The 14,976-nt window shown below is 41.4% G+C and overlaps 1 protein-coding gene across 5 annotated transcripts in view; it reads right to left on the reverse strand.

Moving 5' to 3' along the window:
* ankrd6b (ankyrin repeat domain 6b) overlaps positions 1 to 14,976 on the reverse strand; it is a 185,008-nt gene that overhangs the window by 108,656 nt on the left and 61,376 nt on the right. For 4 of the 5 annotated variants that reach the window (XM_072277847.1, XM_072277810.1, XM_072277818.1 and 1 more), the window contains exon 2: positions 2,713 to 2,814. The gene's annotated coding sequence lies outside the window, so the exon portion shown is untranslated. Of the gene's footprint in view, positions 1 to 2,712; positions 2,815 to 7,931; positions 8,018 to 14,976 lie in introns of those variants that run through there. The other variant, XM_072277824.1, reaches the window with a different exon arrangement.

Consider the following 14,976-nt stretch of genomic DNA (forward strand, 5'->3'; position numbering starts at 1 on the left):
GCAAAGGAAAGCCAGTGGATGTCATTTACTTGGATTTTCAGAAGGCATTTGATAAGGTGCCACACATGAGGCTGCTTAACAAGATAAAACCCTATGGCGTTACAGGAAAGATACTGGCATGGGTAGCAGAATGGCTGACAGGCAGGAGGCAGTGAGAGAGGGAATAAAAGGGGCCTTTTCTGGTTGGCTGCTAGTGACTAGTGGTATTCCTCAGGATTCAGTATTGGGACCACTACTTTTCATATTGTTTATCAATGATTTGTATAACAGAATTGATGACTTTGTGGCAAAGTTTGCAGTTGATATGAAAATAGGTGGAGTGGTAGGTCGCGCTGAGGAAGCAATGCAATTGAGCGGAGCTTGAACGAATTGGAAGAATGGGCAAAAAAGTGGCAGGTGGAATACAGTCTTGGGAGATGTCTGATAACGCATTTTGGTAAAAGGAACAATAGTGCAGACTATTTTCTAAATGGGGAGAAGGTTCAAATATCAGAGGTGCAGAGGGACTTTGGAGTCCTCGTGCAAGACTCCAAGTAGGTTAATTTCCAGTTTCTTTAAACGCAAACAACAGGAATTCTGCAGATGCTGGAAATTCAAGTCCTGATGAAGGGTCTCGGCCTGAAACGTCGACTGCACCTCTTCCTAGAGATGTTGCCTGGCCTGCTGCATTCACCAGCAACTTTTATGTGTGTTGCTTTAATTTCCAGTTTCAGTCTGTAGTGAAGGAGGCAAATACAATGTTGGCATTTATCTCAAGGGGATTAGAACATAAAAGCAAAGAGATAATGCTGAGCCTTTATAAGACACTGGTCAGGCCACACTTGGAGTATTGTCAACAGTTTTGGCCCCATATCTCAGAAAAGATCTGTAATCATTGGAAAGAGTCCAGAGGTGGTTCATAGGATGATTCTGGGAATGAAGGGGTTAACATATGAGGAGCATTTGGCAGCTTTGGGCCTGTACTCACTGCAGTTCAGAAGAATGCAGGGGGATCTCATTGAAACCTACTGAATGTTGAAAGGACTAGATAGGGTGGATGTGGAGAGAATATTACCTATGGTCGGGGTATCCAGAACTAGAGGACACAGCCTCAAAATTGAGGGGTGACCCTTTATAGCAGAGGTAAGGAGGAATTGTTTTTAGCCAGAGAGTAGTAAATCTGTGGAATGGTCTGCCACAGACTGCGGTGGAGGCCAAGTCCATGAATATATTTAAGGCTGAAGTTGATCGTTTCCTGATCAGTCAGGACATCAAAGGATATCATGAGAAGGCAGCTGTATGGGGTTGAGTGGGATCCAGGATCAACCATGATGGAATGGTAGAGCAGACTCTACGGGATGAATGGCCTAATTCTGCTCCTATGTCTTATGGTCTTATGGAAAGGTCATCACTTTGCCCAACTTTGCAGAACAGTTCATAATATGGTGAACATGGAAGCTATTATATACAGAGTGCTGATGTGCATTGCAATATTTGGCTTAGTAATTATAAAACCTGTGCATTTCATTGTTTTTAACAGCATAGCCAAATTTACTTATAGTGCAATTAATAGGAAGTCATTGCAAAACAGTCTTGCTATCATTTTTATTCCCACACAAGATATAATTCACGATGACCTGCATCTGATATTTTGAATAGCACTGTGTGATTGAAGCAATTTTGGGAACTTGAACAGTCCAAATATATATTTTCATCAACTCAGTATTTTGCGAAGCACATAACAGGGAATGCTTATCATCTTTTAAATATTTTGTTCTGGCTATAGCTGGGAAATTAGTCAACATGCTATGGTTTGGAATTTAGTTTAAAGCAACCAGAACATTTGGCACCATCGAGAGACGGTCACATCAGTCAGACTCACATAAGTATCTGGATTATGGGAATTATTTTGCCTCTAGCTGGGTCTAGGTGTAACTTGAACATTTGTTATTATACATACCGTAGCATCTGTGGGCTCTTTTGTGTTGCAACTTGCCTTAGCAAATGACAGAACGTTAAAGCTATCAACAAAACTTCCATTACTGAAGTAATTTACAGTAGCTTTCTCAGCCATGAGCAATGCTGGTAAAGCAGTATATTAAAGCTATATATGCATGGAGCCTACCAGTTTTCTCAGTTTCTCCGTCTCATCAGTTCTCCGTTCCAGAATGTCCAGCCTCTGAAGTGTGGCCTCCCCACTATTGTGGAAAATAGGGTCCTGACTTGCATTTCCTCCATTAATTGGACCACTTCTCTCACCAACAACACTCACGCCAAGACAAAAGCTTTCCATTGGTCCACATCTTTCACCCCATCAGCCTCAGCACTGAGCACAGCAGACAGTATGCTGGCTGGTTGCATCACAGCCTGGAATGAAAACACCAAGGCCCAAGAATGGAAAAGCCTACAAACCGTAGCAGATGCAGCCTAGTCTGTCACAGGAAAATCCCTCCTGCCATTGAGACATCTAAAAGGTGTGCTGTCACAAGAAAGCAGCATCAATCACCAAGGACCCCACCATCTAGGGCATTCTCTCTTCTCACTGTTGCCACTGGGAAAAAGGCATTAGGTGCAACAGCACCAGGTTCAGAAACAGTTATTACCTTTCAACCATCAGGCTCCTGAACCAGCGTGGACACCATCACTCGCCTCAACACGGAACTGATTCCACAACCTATGGACTCACTTTCAAGAATATACAACTTATTTTCTCAGTATTACTTATTTACTTACTTGTTTATTATTAATATTCTTTGCACAGTTTGTCCTCTTTTTGCACACTGGTTGTTGTCAGCCTCTGTGATTTACTGTGTTTCTTTATTTTACTGCGAATGCCTGCAAGAAAATGAATTTCAGAGTAGTAAATAGTGAGATATATGTACTCTGATAATAAATTTACTTTGAATTCTTAATCATTTCAGCCAGCTGCAACAGATCTCTGTTACTATCACGGCCCCCCCACTGTGCCTATCTGCTTTCTGGAGGACTACTGTGACTCTCTGGTTCATTTCTCTCCTCCAACCCTTCATTGCCCCAACACTTTCCCCTGCAACCACAGGAAGTGCAACACTTGACCTTTCACCTCCTTCCTCAGCAACACTTGACCTTTCACCTCCTTCCTCAGCACCACTGAGGGATCAAAATAGCTCCTCCAGGCCAGGTGAAGATTCACATGCACTTTCTCCATCCTTGTTTACAGAATTCATTGCAACCAATATGGCTTCCTCAACATTGATAAGGACTAGTTTAGACTAGGTGACATAACACTCCACTGCCAGTGTGAGACCAGACAAAACTAGAACAGCACTTCAATTTTTTCTACAGATTATAAAACTGAATATTAGTTTTTAATAGTTATCGATAGAGAAATTCATACAGTGTACGCATTCATTTGATTGACTGTAAATGAACGAAATCAGCACAGACACCTAGTGGAGATAATGGACTGTCTTCATACAATGCTATTGATGACTGGATCCTCCAAATCTTCATTTGCATTGTAATATTCAAGATGATTGCCAATACCTTCAAATTCTTCATGGTTCCTAACTTGAACCAGTGAATTAACTTCATTTTCACTCCTGGCCATTTCTGGGATCTCCAAGCCTGAATGCTTGAAACCACAGTGAGCACACAGTTCTGAATTGTCTTACTGCTTATTTTTCGCCAACTATCAGTGACAAAAATTGCTGCTTTTTGAACACAGGCACACACAACTGACACTATTTAAAAACTGTTCATTCCAAGCATGGTGTAGCGTCTTACGGCCACATAAGGCCCCACCTTTCAAAATCTGACCGGCCCAGGTTCACAAAAACTGTTTCTGAGAACCAGCTTACCAAATATCCATGACAACTTGATCAGTTAAGAGATTCTCAGTTCCCATGAAGGACATTAATGAATATTCCAATGTAATGACAACATCTAAGTACAGTAGTCCCCTGTTCCTGCTGCTTCTAGAGACTGTTTGCCTCTGACTCAACCACAGAACTGAACCAAAGCTGCTTCTTCACAAAACCCAATAAGAGAATGACAGAAAGGGCAAAATATGAAAAGAAGGATAAAAAAATTGTTACAGTGAGGGGAAAGGTTAGGAAGAAGGGAGACAGAAGGGAGAGAGAATGAAATGAAAAAAAAATCCGGATTACATTTTCAATGTGACTTTAGCACAGGTACATTATTTTTCCTATTGCCTTCATATCATGCCAAAAGGGGGAAACAGCCTTGCTTCAGTGCAGTTCATTTAACATTGAACAAAAGAGTTAGCTATAGGAGTCTTTGTTTTCCCCAAAGGCTCTTCCATCAATTAATCTCTACTGCACTAATGCACACTAAGAATGCATTCTAGACAGCCATGTTTCGGTAAGCACAATCAGAAGATGTGACCTGAAAATGTGAGGGACAGTGATCAGCAATAATGCGAGATTGGGTCTGCCAGTGAGCTCAGACATTGATCCTCTTGGTTTCTAAAGCCTCCAGCAGTAATTACCCAACTTATGTATGCTTCATGGGTACTTGCATCACTCCCACAGAAAGAGAGTATCTGCTTACCATATGAAACACTTGCAGTCAGACCTGGGGAGAAGAGGATGGAAATGGGAACCCCTCTATTCAGAATCTTCCCAGTTGCTACCCTGCACATTATTTTACTGCATATACAAGACCATAAGATATAGTTGCAAAATTAGGCCATTTGACTCATCGAGTTTGCCCCACCATTCGATCACGGGCATTTTATTTCCCCCCACCAACCCCATTCTCCTATCTTCTCCCTGTAACCTTTGACACCCTTACAAATCAAGAACCTATCAACCTCTGCTTTGAAAGTACCCAAAGACTTGGCCTCTGGAGCAGTCTGTGACAGGAACCAGTGAGGTACATTGGAAAGAACATGAATACTCCACACAAGGCAGGGCCGAACCCAGGTCCTTGGCGCGCAGTGTGATTGCACAGATCAATCTGCTACAGAAAAGGCTGCACTTGAACTAAAAAGTCAATAAGTAAACATTAGAAATGAAGACAGAAACATGCAGTAGTCTGTGCAGACAGATAGGGATTTCATATTTCATTTTAAGGACATGTATCCAAAATATCTGGATGTACTAAGCAATATATGCTAGTGTTACACCCAAAATGTGCTGAAAGGACCAGGTACTCTTTATCCCAAATACATCTGATGTTCTTAGCAGTCCTGACTATTTTGTTATGGAGGGATGCCAATGTAAACCTACAACAACTCAATCTCTACCGTTGTCCCACAACTCTCACACTCCTGCAGTGGAACTGTACCATCTACTAGCAGCACACATCTTCTTGCTTGTTCACTGCTATATTCACAAGCATACAACCTGCTCGGAACCCCGTGTGTCAAGCAGTATTGTTCGACGAAAGGAGAAGTCAATGTCTTGAGTTGAAATGCTGCACCAGGTCTAGAAGAAGAGAATAAGTTGTTCAACGTCATCATGCCTTGGAAGAGACTTCACAGTGAAGTAGTGCAAAGGAGACACAAGAGATGCAGATGCTGGAATGTGGAACAACAAATACCCTGTGGAGGAACTCAGTCCTGATGCAGGGATTCAAACCAAAACAACAACAGTTCCCTTCCTCCTACAACATGCTACTTACAATTCCAGCTGATTTTTTGTTGCTCCAGGTTTTAGCATCTGCAATCTCATTTAGCATAATAGATTACAAGGTTTATGACCTGTGGGATGGATTAACACATGAAGGTCAATATTTCATTCTCGAGGCTCATTGCTTTACTAATTTTTTAATGGTCAGGTAAACAGGGCCATCTGGCCCAAAAAGTCCGCATGACCCAATTACACTCGTATGACCTATTAACCTCCTAACCCATGCGCGTCTGGAATGGGGGAGAAACCAGAGCACCCAGTGAAAACCCACAATCACAGGGAGTACGTAAGAACTCCTTACAGATAGTAGTGGGAATTGAACCCCAGACACTAGCTTTATGTGAACCGCTATGCTACCGTGCCGCCAGTGCACATGGGGATCCTCAGCAAAAGCACTGCCAAGGTAGCAAAATATCTTGTTCATTGTTAATACCCCGTTCATTAAAAAAACACACCATCAGAATTGGCTTTAAGTAGAGTCATTGGGTGTAACTGGCCAAAGTATGGCACATCAATGATATGTTCCTCTTTCAGCAGATGGAACCAGAGTTGCTGAGCATTTTTGGTATTTTCTCAGTATTACTCAGATTTACAATTTTTATTTTCAGATGCTGAATTGGGTGGATTGGATTACAAACCACTGGCACACAAGTCACATAGACAACAAACAAAAGAAAAGCAAACTAACTTTCTTTGATAATGACTAAAGAGAAGGGTACTGACTTGGAAATTGGGGAAACTTCCTGGCCTTCTTCAAATGTCACTTGATCTTTCACACACACTTGAAGGAGGCCTCAGTTTAACATAACATATAGCCTGAAAGATGACATTTGGAAAGATGACTTGGAAATTGGGGAAACTTCCTGGCCTTCTTCAAATGTCACTTGATCTTTCACACAAACAAACCACTGGCACACAAGTCACATAGACAACAAACGAAAGAAAATCAAACTAACTTTCTTTGATAATGACTAAAAGAGAAGGGTACTGACTTGGAAATTGGGGAAACTTCCTGGCCTTCTTCAAATGTCACTTGATCTTTCACACACACTTGAAGGAGGCCTCAGTTTAACATAACATATAGCCTGAAAGATGACATTTCCATTAATGCACCAGTTCAACATACCACCATTATTGGCAGGAACTCATCCAAATCCAGTAACCAAACAGGCTTTCTTATCAGATCAAAATCCTCAGTGCTACACTATGAGGCACGTTTGGTCAGTCAATTGTTTGAGATGACTACAACACACTTCACTGAAATAAAGTCCTCACAATAGTAACTAGTGCATTGAAATAACTCCTTACAAAAGCAAAGTTCTTCAGGAGTTTTGTAAACATGCGACTTTTCTCCAGTCGCCACTTGCTTGAGAACATGGTGGCTTTCAGCCAGAACAAAACGGATTTATTTAGTTCTGATGCGGCTGACTTGCCACTGGATTAGCAATAAATTCATCAGTGTTCCATATTGCTCCGCTGCACAAACTGCCGTCTGCATTATCTCATTGTGCATTCACTTGGTTCACGTCCCTCCCTCCCTTCTGTTTTCAGATGCTTGCCTTCCCCACCCACACTCAAGGAAGCAGAAGATCTTGCTTACAAACGTTTCGGTACCACAGATTTTCAAAAAAAGCTGAGTAAACTGAAGCAATTTAAAAAGGCCCCAACAAGAACTCTGTTGATCTCTCCTATAATATTAAGAATCCCAAGAGATTTGAGCACGTCAATGGTTAAGTTGGCATTCAACATTACAAAATTGGATTCAAATACACAAAAAAAAACACACTGTAGGTCAACGTGCACAGCAGGAGATTTTCAGCACCTAACCGAAAAGTGTTCTCACAGCAGTCTGAACTCATAGTACTGCATTGTTCACTGCTCCCGACTGGCCTTTGTGCTGAACTTGCTCCCTGCCACCTGGCACATACCTCCAATTCCTAGATTTGACACAGGAAAAACTAGTAAATATAATTAATGGGATTCTCTTTCTAGAATCTACTTCCATCAATCAATAGATTCTAGAAAAACTGCACTAACAGCTTATAACTAGCATTAGCATGTCTGCGCACGTGTGCGTGCGGTGTGCATGCACGGTTTGTTTTGACAATAAGACTCTGAACTGCAGCTAATTTATTTTTAATTTGTTAACACTTAAGATGTTTGTTCAGTCCGAAACAAGAGCCCGCCTAAGCATAAGGTCAAGTATTGTTCACCAGAGAAGGAAGCCTTGTACCATTCTGTCGTTGTTCTATGATCTGAACATACTGGTTATCATCAATTTAACATGATCGGAAAGGGTAAAGTACAACTAGTACTTACAGTCACAGCTCCTCCAGCATAGCAAACAGCCATGCACATCTGAACATCCAGGCTTATTCTACAGCAACCACAAGGAAGGGACCCGTACGATCAGAAGACCTCAACCTAAAATGTCTCTTTCATAGCGGACAGCCACAAAGCATTACTTACCAGGAACTCCCACTGGTACGACTGTCACATTCATTTACATATCAATTGCAGCTTCACAAGAGCCCAGAACAATGAAGAGTGAAGGCTGCAAAAACAGCTTTTGCCAACTAAGTCTACTTAAGACAAGTTTCCAGCATCTGCGACTCGAGTGTGTACACACTGTGATGACGTTTATTTGAAATTCCAGCCAGGGCTCATTTGCAATCTTTCAGCTTCTCATGTTAATCCAAAGAATTCTGAATCTGAGTCAGAAAACAGTGTTAAAACGGCCAATCACAAACAGAAAATCTGCAGATGCTGGAAATCCAAGCAACACACACAAAATGCTGGAGGAACTCAGCAGGCTAGGCAGCATCTATGAAAAAAATCGTACAGTTGACGTTTTGTGCCAAAACCCTTCAGCAGAAAGGGGCTGGGTTAGTGCTTGAAGTGGTGTTCATGCTGTCCCATTGGAACCAAGCACTGCAGTACCGTCCACAGCTGAGGTGATACACTGTACATAGCCTTTATTACTTTAATTTGGCCCCGAGTCTCTTTTTATCTTGAATGCAGCAGATTTCAGGTAATAAGACTATCTTAGCCTTCAAGCTATTTGTGGTTTCTCTCAGATGGGCTCAGGCGATGCTATCCGATTTGCTGAACATTGATTTTGATCGCTCTTTCTAGCATCTTTGAGAGCTTGAGTACAGTCTGGATATCTGTCACAGTTTGTAACTCAGGTGTAATGGCCACCACTTACGGAGAAGATGAATGATACCAAAGTAATTAAATACTACCACAGCAGCTGTGAAGTTTTAAGTTATGTCATATCAAAACCTCTATTCATGCCACACTGGGCACTCACCAACATGCTTTCTGACAGAACAGCTCTACGATAGATGCTATAGCATCTGTCACACACCTAACCCTGACATACCTAGAAAACAAGGACACTTATGAACGAATTCTGTTTCTGGACTTCAGTTCAGCATTTACCACAATTATCCTACAAACCACGGTGAGCAAGCTCCTACTCCTCGGTCTAAATACACCCCTGTGCAACTGGGTGTTGGACTTCCTAACCAACAGAGAGTGTCAGTATGCACAACCGCTCCTCCCTCCCCATTGCTCTCAACACAGGCTGTGTGCTGAGCCCACCGCTCGGCTAAACACCCAAGCAGTCATATCGTCAAGTTGGCTGATCAACAGCAACGATGGGACAGCTGAGAGAGAGGAGGTGGAAGAGCTTGAGGCCTGGTGCCAGGCAAGTAACTTCTTCCTCGGTATTAACAAGACAAAGGAGATGGTTACAGACTTCAGGATAATCCACAACACACACACACCCTCACATTGGCGGCAAAGTAATGGAAGTTGCAAGCAGTTTCAAACTTCTGGGAGTACACATCTCACACAACCTCTCATGGTCTCAGAACACACCCTCCACACTGTCAAGAAAACTCCCCAATGCCTCTACTTTCTGAGGAGGTTGGAGTGAGCTGGATTATGCACATTAGTACTCACAATCTTCGACAGATGCGCAGTAGAGAGCACCCTAACATGCTCTGTGGTGGACAGGGAACTGTCCAATGCATCACTGGCACCAATCTATCTACAATCAAGAACATATATACAAAAAGGTGCCGGAAAGCAGGCAGCAATATCACGAAGGATCCTACTCACCCTGCTTATGGACTGTTTGTCCCATTCTCATCAGGGAAGAGGCTGTGCAGTATCCCACCAGGGCCACTGTACTCAAAAGCAGTCACTTTCCCCAAAATGTCAGGCCGATCAACACCTCCATCCATTAACCCACCCCACTACCATGACTACATCCACATCAGTCCCTCAGCACTTTTTGTTCCCCGCCCCCCATTACAGGACCTATTGTATTCTCTGCTTACTGCTTTTTTTAATGCTGCATCGGATCCAGAATAACAACCATTTTGTTCTCCTTTACATGTGTGTACTGAAGACTGACAACACACAATTTCGAACCTTGAATCTTCTGGTTCAGGGAAGCATACTGCTCTAGAAGTTCTTTGGCATCAAGGCCCCACTGCTGCTATCTTGTTGAGCATTGGAGGCCCAAAATACCAGGTCCACCAATGTGAAGGGGTGGGTGGGTATGTGTGTGTTCCTCCTTGCCCAGTTTATGCTGAACATTTTGTACATATGGTGCGCTGAAAGAGGGAAGTGTAAAAGGAAGGGGAGATATAAAGAAATAGTATCCTGGAAGGAAAATCAAGCTCATCTGTGTGAAGAGGAGTTAGTGTGATTGGCAACTGTCAGGATAGTGATATGGATGAGATTTGTGGAGGGTTGAGAGGAGTAGTTGCTAAGGGTAAATAATGGTGGAAGGGTAAACAGGTTAAAGAGAAATTATCTAAGCCACATTCCAAGTACTGGGCTCAGCCTGCAAGCATGCCATAGCACATTCACAAGGATCTTCATGCATTAACAAGGCAGGAACAGAGGATGTGAAGGAAAGTTACAGACATCACAGAACTTGCAGTAATTTCTTCTTTTTAATTCATCATCTTTTATTAAATTAGTATTGTATCATACAGTACACAATTACGTTGTCCTGTCCTGGTGCTGCACAACTTTCATTGTGGGGGGGTGGGGTGCAATGTTCCCATCTTCCCTCTAAGGTGTGTGCACACAAAGGGTTAAAACTGCGCACAAATAGTTAGCACCCGCTACCTCGTTGTCACGTTAAGTATGTTTCACGATCGTACACAATCACATTTCTTTTTCTGGTTTCTGATGTGGACAGTGTTGATAATGTGGAGTTTGTGATGATTTGTCTGCAGATTTTAGAACTAGCTTACTTATACTGCTTTATTGAAGAAATTATTGATTCACTGTTGAATTCCCAAGAAGCAAAGGGCGTGAAGCACAAAAGAACTGCTAGTTCATTTAAAGTGGAAAGGCATAATGAAACAGTAGAAACTGCTACACTGGAAGCTCTTGAGGTCAGCAAGGTGCAGCTACAAGAAATATTAATGTACAATACAGAAACTAGTGTTACTTGTGTGTAGTGTCATGATGCAAAAGTTGCTGGAGAATTTGCAAGTGGGAAGAAGTAGAGTGATATTTGGAAACTTGACTTTTTAAAGTCTCATTTAGCAAGCAAATCACCTATGGACAGTGTGCAGACTCTGGCAAGAAAATCCTTCATTACCCACTACAGGCCTGCCATGTACGTTTTGTGAGAGTGCAGAAAAACAAGAGCAAAAACGATCAAACTCTATATATAAAATTCAGTGCGCGCATCTTGTTATCACCAGGCAAAAAAATTGCACAGCACAGGATTTTTGCGCACCCTGGTCATTACAAATTAGAGGGAACATTGATGGGGGGTCTAGCTAATACTCTCTCAAACTCACATGGCTTCACATAGAACAGGAATGAACTATGCCTACCACAAAATAAAGACTTTTTAACAATCACTTCAAAGACAAGATGATGGATGACAAATCAAAATACTCAGATGTGAGAAAATGAAATTTAAAACTAAAAATTACTGGAAATACTCATAAGTTCAAAATTAATTAATCCTCAGTAATTTTCCTTTGGAGATGTTAGATAATGATTCAGTTTATTCTATTTGTACTTCCTCTAAATGAATCTCTGGTTATTACTTGCCCCATTACTATCTCCTAGCATTCTTGCAGATGTAATCTCACTTGCTTTCCACCTTCTCACAAGTTTTCACTTTACTTCTCTCTCCCTACTTTCTGTTCACTGCATTTTAAAACCTCTTCATCCATAACCTTTCCCAGTACTGATGGGGAGAACAATAACAAGAAATCTCAGCCCGTACTACATGTCTTTTCTTGGAGGCTCCGTAGAAAATAATGGATCTCTTCTCTGGTCAGCTCAATTTTCTTCCTTGTAGACCTATGTATTGCAATGTGCACGTCAGAAACAAGCCAGCAATCAGGACATAGAACAGCTGAATTTACTCTTCCACTGGATTTGTCATTAGCTGATAACCGGAGCACAAACATCCCCAATGGAAGTTTAAAGTAAAAGGTAAATTTCTTAACAAAGTACATAGATGTCCCCATAGATTTCTTGCAGGCATTTGCAGTAAATACAAGAAACACAATAGAATCAATGAAAGACCACACCCAACAGGACTGATAATCAACCAATGTGTAAAAGACAAGAAACCGTGAAAATAGAAAATGGTGGGGAGAGAGGGATGGATGGATGAGCTAGCAAGCAATAAGTAATCAGAACATGAGATAAAGAGTCCTTGAAAGTGATTGCACAGGATCTGGGAACAGTTCAGTGATGGGGAGAGTGAAATTGAGTGAAGTTATCCTCACTGGTTCAAGAGCCTGTTGGTTGAGGGGTATTAACTGTTCCTGAACCTGGTGGTGTGGGTCCTGAGGCTCTTGTACCTCCTTCCTGATGGCAGCAGTGAGAATAGAGCATGACCTGGATGATGGGGGGGGGGGTCCTTGATAACAGATGCTCTGTTCCTGTGACAGTGTTCTCTGTGGACGTGCTCAGTGGTGGAGAAGGCTTTACTCCTGTTGGACTGGGCCATACCCACTACTTTTTGTAGGATTTTCCATTTCAAGAACATTGGTATTTCCATACTAGGACAAATGCAACCATAATTCAGTTAATACACTCTCCACCATATGTATATAGAAGTTAGTCAAAGTTTTAGATGACATGCCATATCTTTACAAACTTCCATGTAAAGGCACTGCCGTGCTTTCTTCATAATGACCCTTGCACATGCTGGATCCAGGTCAGATCTTCTGTAATAACACTGAGCACTTTAAAACTGCTGACCCTTTCCATCTCTGAACCCCCAGTAAGGACTGACTCATGGACCTGCAGTTTCCTCCTTTTGACACTGGTCTTGCTGACATTGAGTGAGAGGTTTGTTGTTGTGGCACCATTCAGCCAGATTACCAGTCTCCCTCCTATATGCTGATTTGTCACCACATCTGATTCACCCAAAAACAGTGGTGTCATCAGCCAACTTAAATATGGTATTGGATCAGTGCTTAGCCTCACAGTCATAAACATAAAGTAAGTAAAGCACACAGCCTTGTGGTGTACCTGTGCTGATGGAGATTGTGGAGGAAATGTTGTTGCCAATCCAAACTGACTGGGTTCAGCAAGTGAGGAAAGAGAGGATATAGTTACACAAGGAGGTATTCAGGCCAATGTTGTGAAGTTTATTAATTAGCTTTGAGGGATGATAGTATTGAAGGCCAAGTTGTAGTCATTGGAGAGCTTCCTAGTGAATGCATCTTCATGGTCCCGATGTTCCAGGGTTGAGTGAAGAGCCAATGAAATGACATCTGCTGTTGACCTGTTGAGACTATAGGCACATTGGAGTAGATTCAAAACACTCCAATCTAAGGCTGGAGACACTCCACTGCTTCACATCAAGTGAAGATGACATACCCCCATTCATTTGAAAGGGATTACTAACTTTAACTGGAAAGGTAAGCTACTTCCTTAATTTGCTTATATTCTTAATTAATTCTAATGCTCCACAACAGTTTAACAGAACATTATTCTGTTGCCATTTAGCTTTTTAAATATTAAATAATTTTCAATTATTTATATACTTGTGAACTGCTTCCTGTAGTGTATTTAATAATATTGTATACATTGTTTAAGTAATATTGTATATTTTGTTTGATTAAGCATTCCTTGTTGTTTGCATAATTCATTATGGATTAAACGTAAAAAGCAGGTGAATGGCATGTATCATATTTCCACCTCTCACAAAAAGACAAGAAAATTAAGCACACAAGCATCCCTGGCTCCCGTATTTTTCTTTCAATTAGCTTCTGGAGTTTCAAAACATAAATTTCCAAACATCTGATTATCAGAACTGTCAAGAGTCCATCACTGGTGAGGGTAATTACTTTAATTATAGTTATTTCGAGTTGCAAAAAGTCATTTGGAAGTGGTATCTCTTGAAAGAGCTTTAAGCTATCAAATTTCATTCACAACAGTTTCAGCAATCCTGTTGATAGTTCACCCTTTACTGCCCCTTCCCTCTGCTCACTTCGAAGATATTTGTTGTTGGGGAGCACAGGCTGATTGGTGTAGTTTTACTCCAGAACCATTTACACTAACACCTGAACTCAATGACTTAACAATAACTTCCAGAAAAGATAACAAAACAACCAAAAAAGTCAGCATTGCAAAAATAGAATCTCCCTGAAAAGATTTTATCAGCCGAATAGCCAATTCAGCAAGAACAAATTCTTCTTCATTGGAATTTTCCAATCTACTTTTTAATTCTATGATTTGGTCAGATAAGTGAGAAAAGAAAACTGGTGGATTATAGCCTTAAGCTGACAAATAATACTCACTTCTGCTCACAGAATTAATAATGACCAATTCTTTCATCCATTGTCTCAAAACTTTTTAACTAATGTGTAAGGTGCTCCTATATTCATAATAATGCAATTATATTTTTACTGGGCGTGTTAAATCTACACTGGCTGTTGGCAGAGCAACATTATTGCACAAAAGCCTACATGACCTAGGGTCAGAGAGAGGCTGAAGGTGCTGTATCAATGCAAATCACCTAGGACTACAAGAAACGAGAGCTGGACAAGTCACAGAGTGCATAAGCCTGTTCAAGAAGTCACAGCATATGTAGCCGTGGTTCAACTTCACTTTCCTGCCTGTTCTCTATAACTCTCAACTACTAAAGAGCCCAAAAATACATCTACCTCAATTTTTCAATACATGTCAGCAACTCTGCCTCCAATGCATTCTGAAGTACAGAATTCCAAATGTTTACAGTCCTCAGAGAACAAACTTCTTATCGTAATCTTAACTAGCTGATCCTTTTTTAAAAAATGAAACCATAGCTTCTCTTTCTGGAATCCCCCACAAGGAAAACAAAATATCCTCTCCT

Source organism: Mobula birostris, chromosome 2 (assembly GCF_030028105.1).
Source record: "Mobula birostris isolate sMobBir1 chromosome 2, sMobBir1.hap1, whole genome shotgun sequence".
NCBI lineage: Eukaryota > Metazoa > Chordata > Chondrichthyes > Myliobatiformes > Myliobatidae > Mobula > Mobula birostris.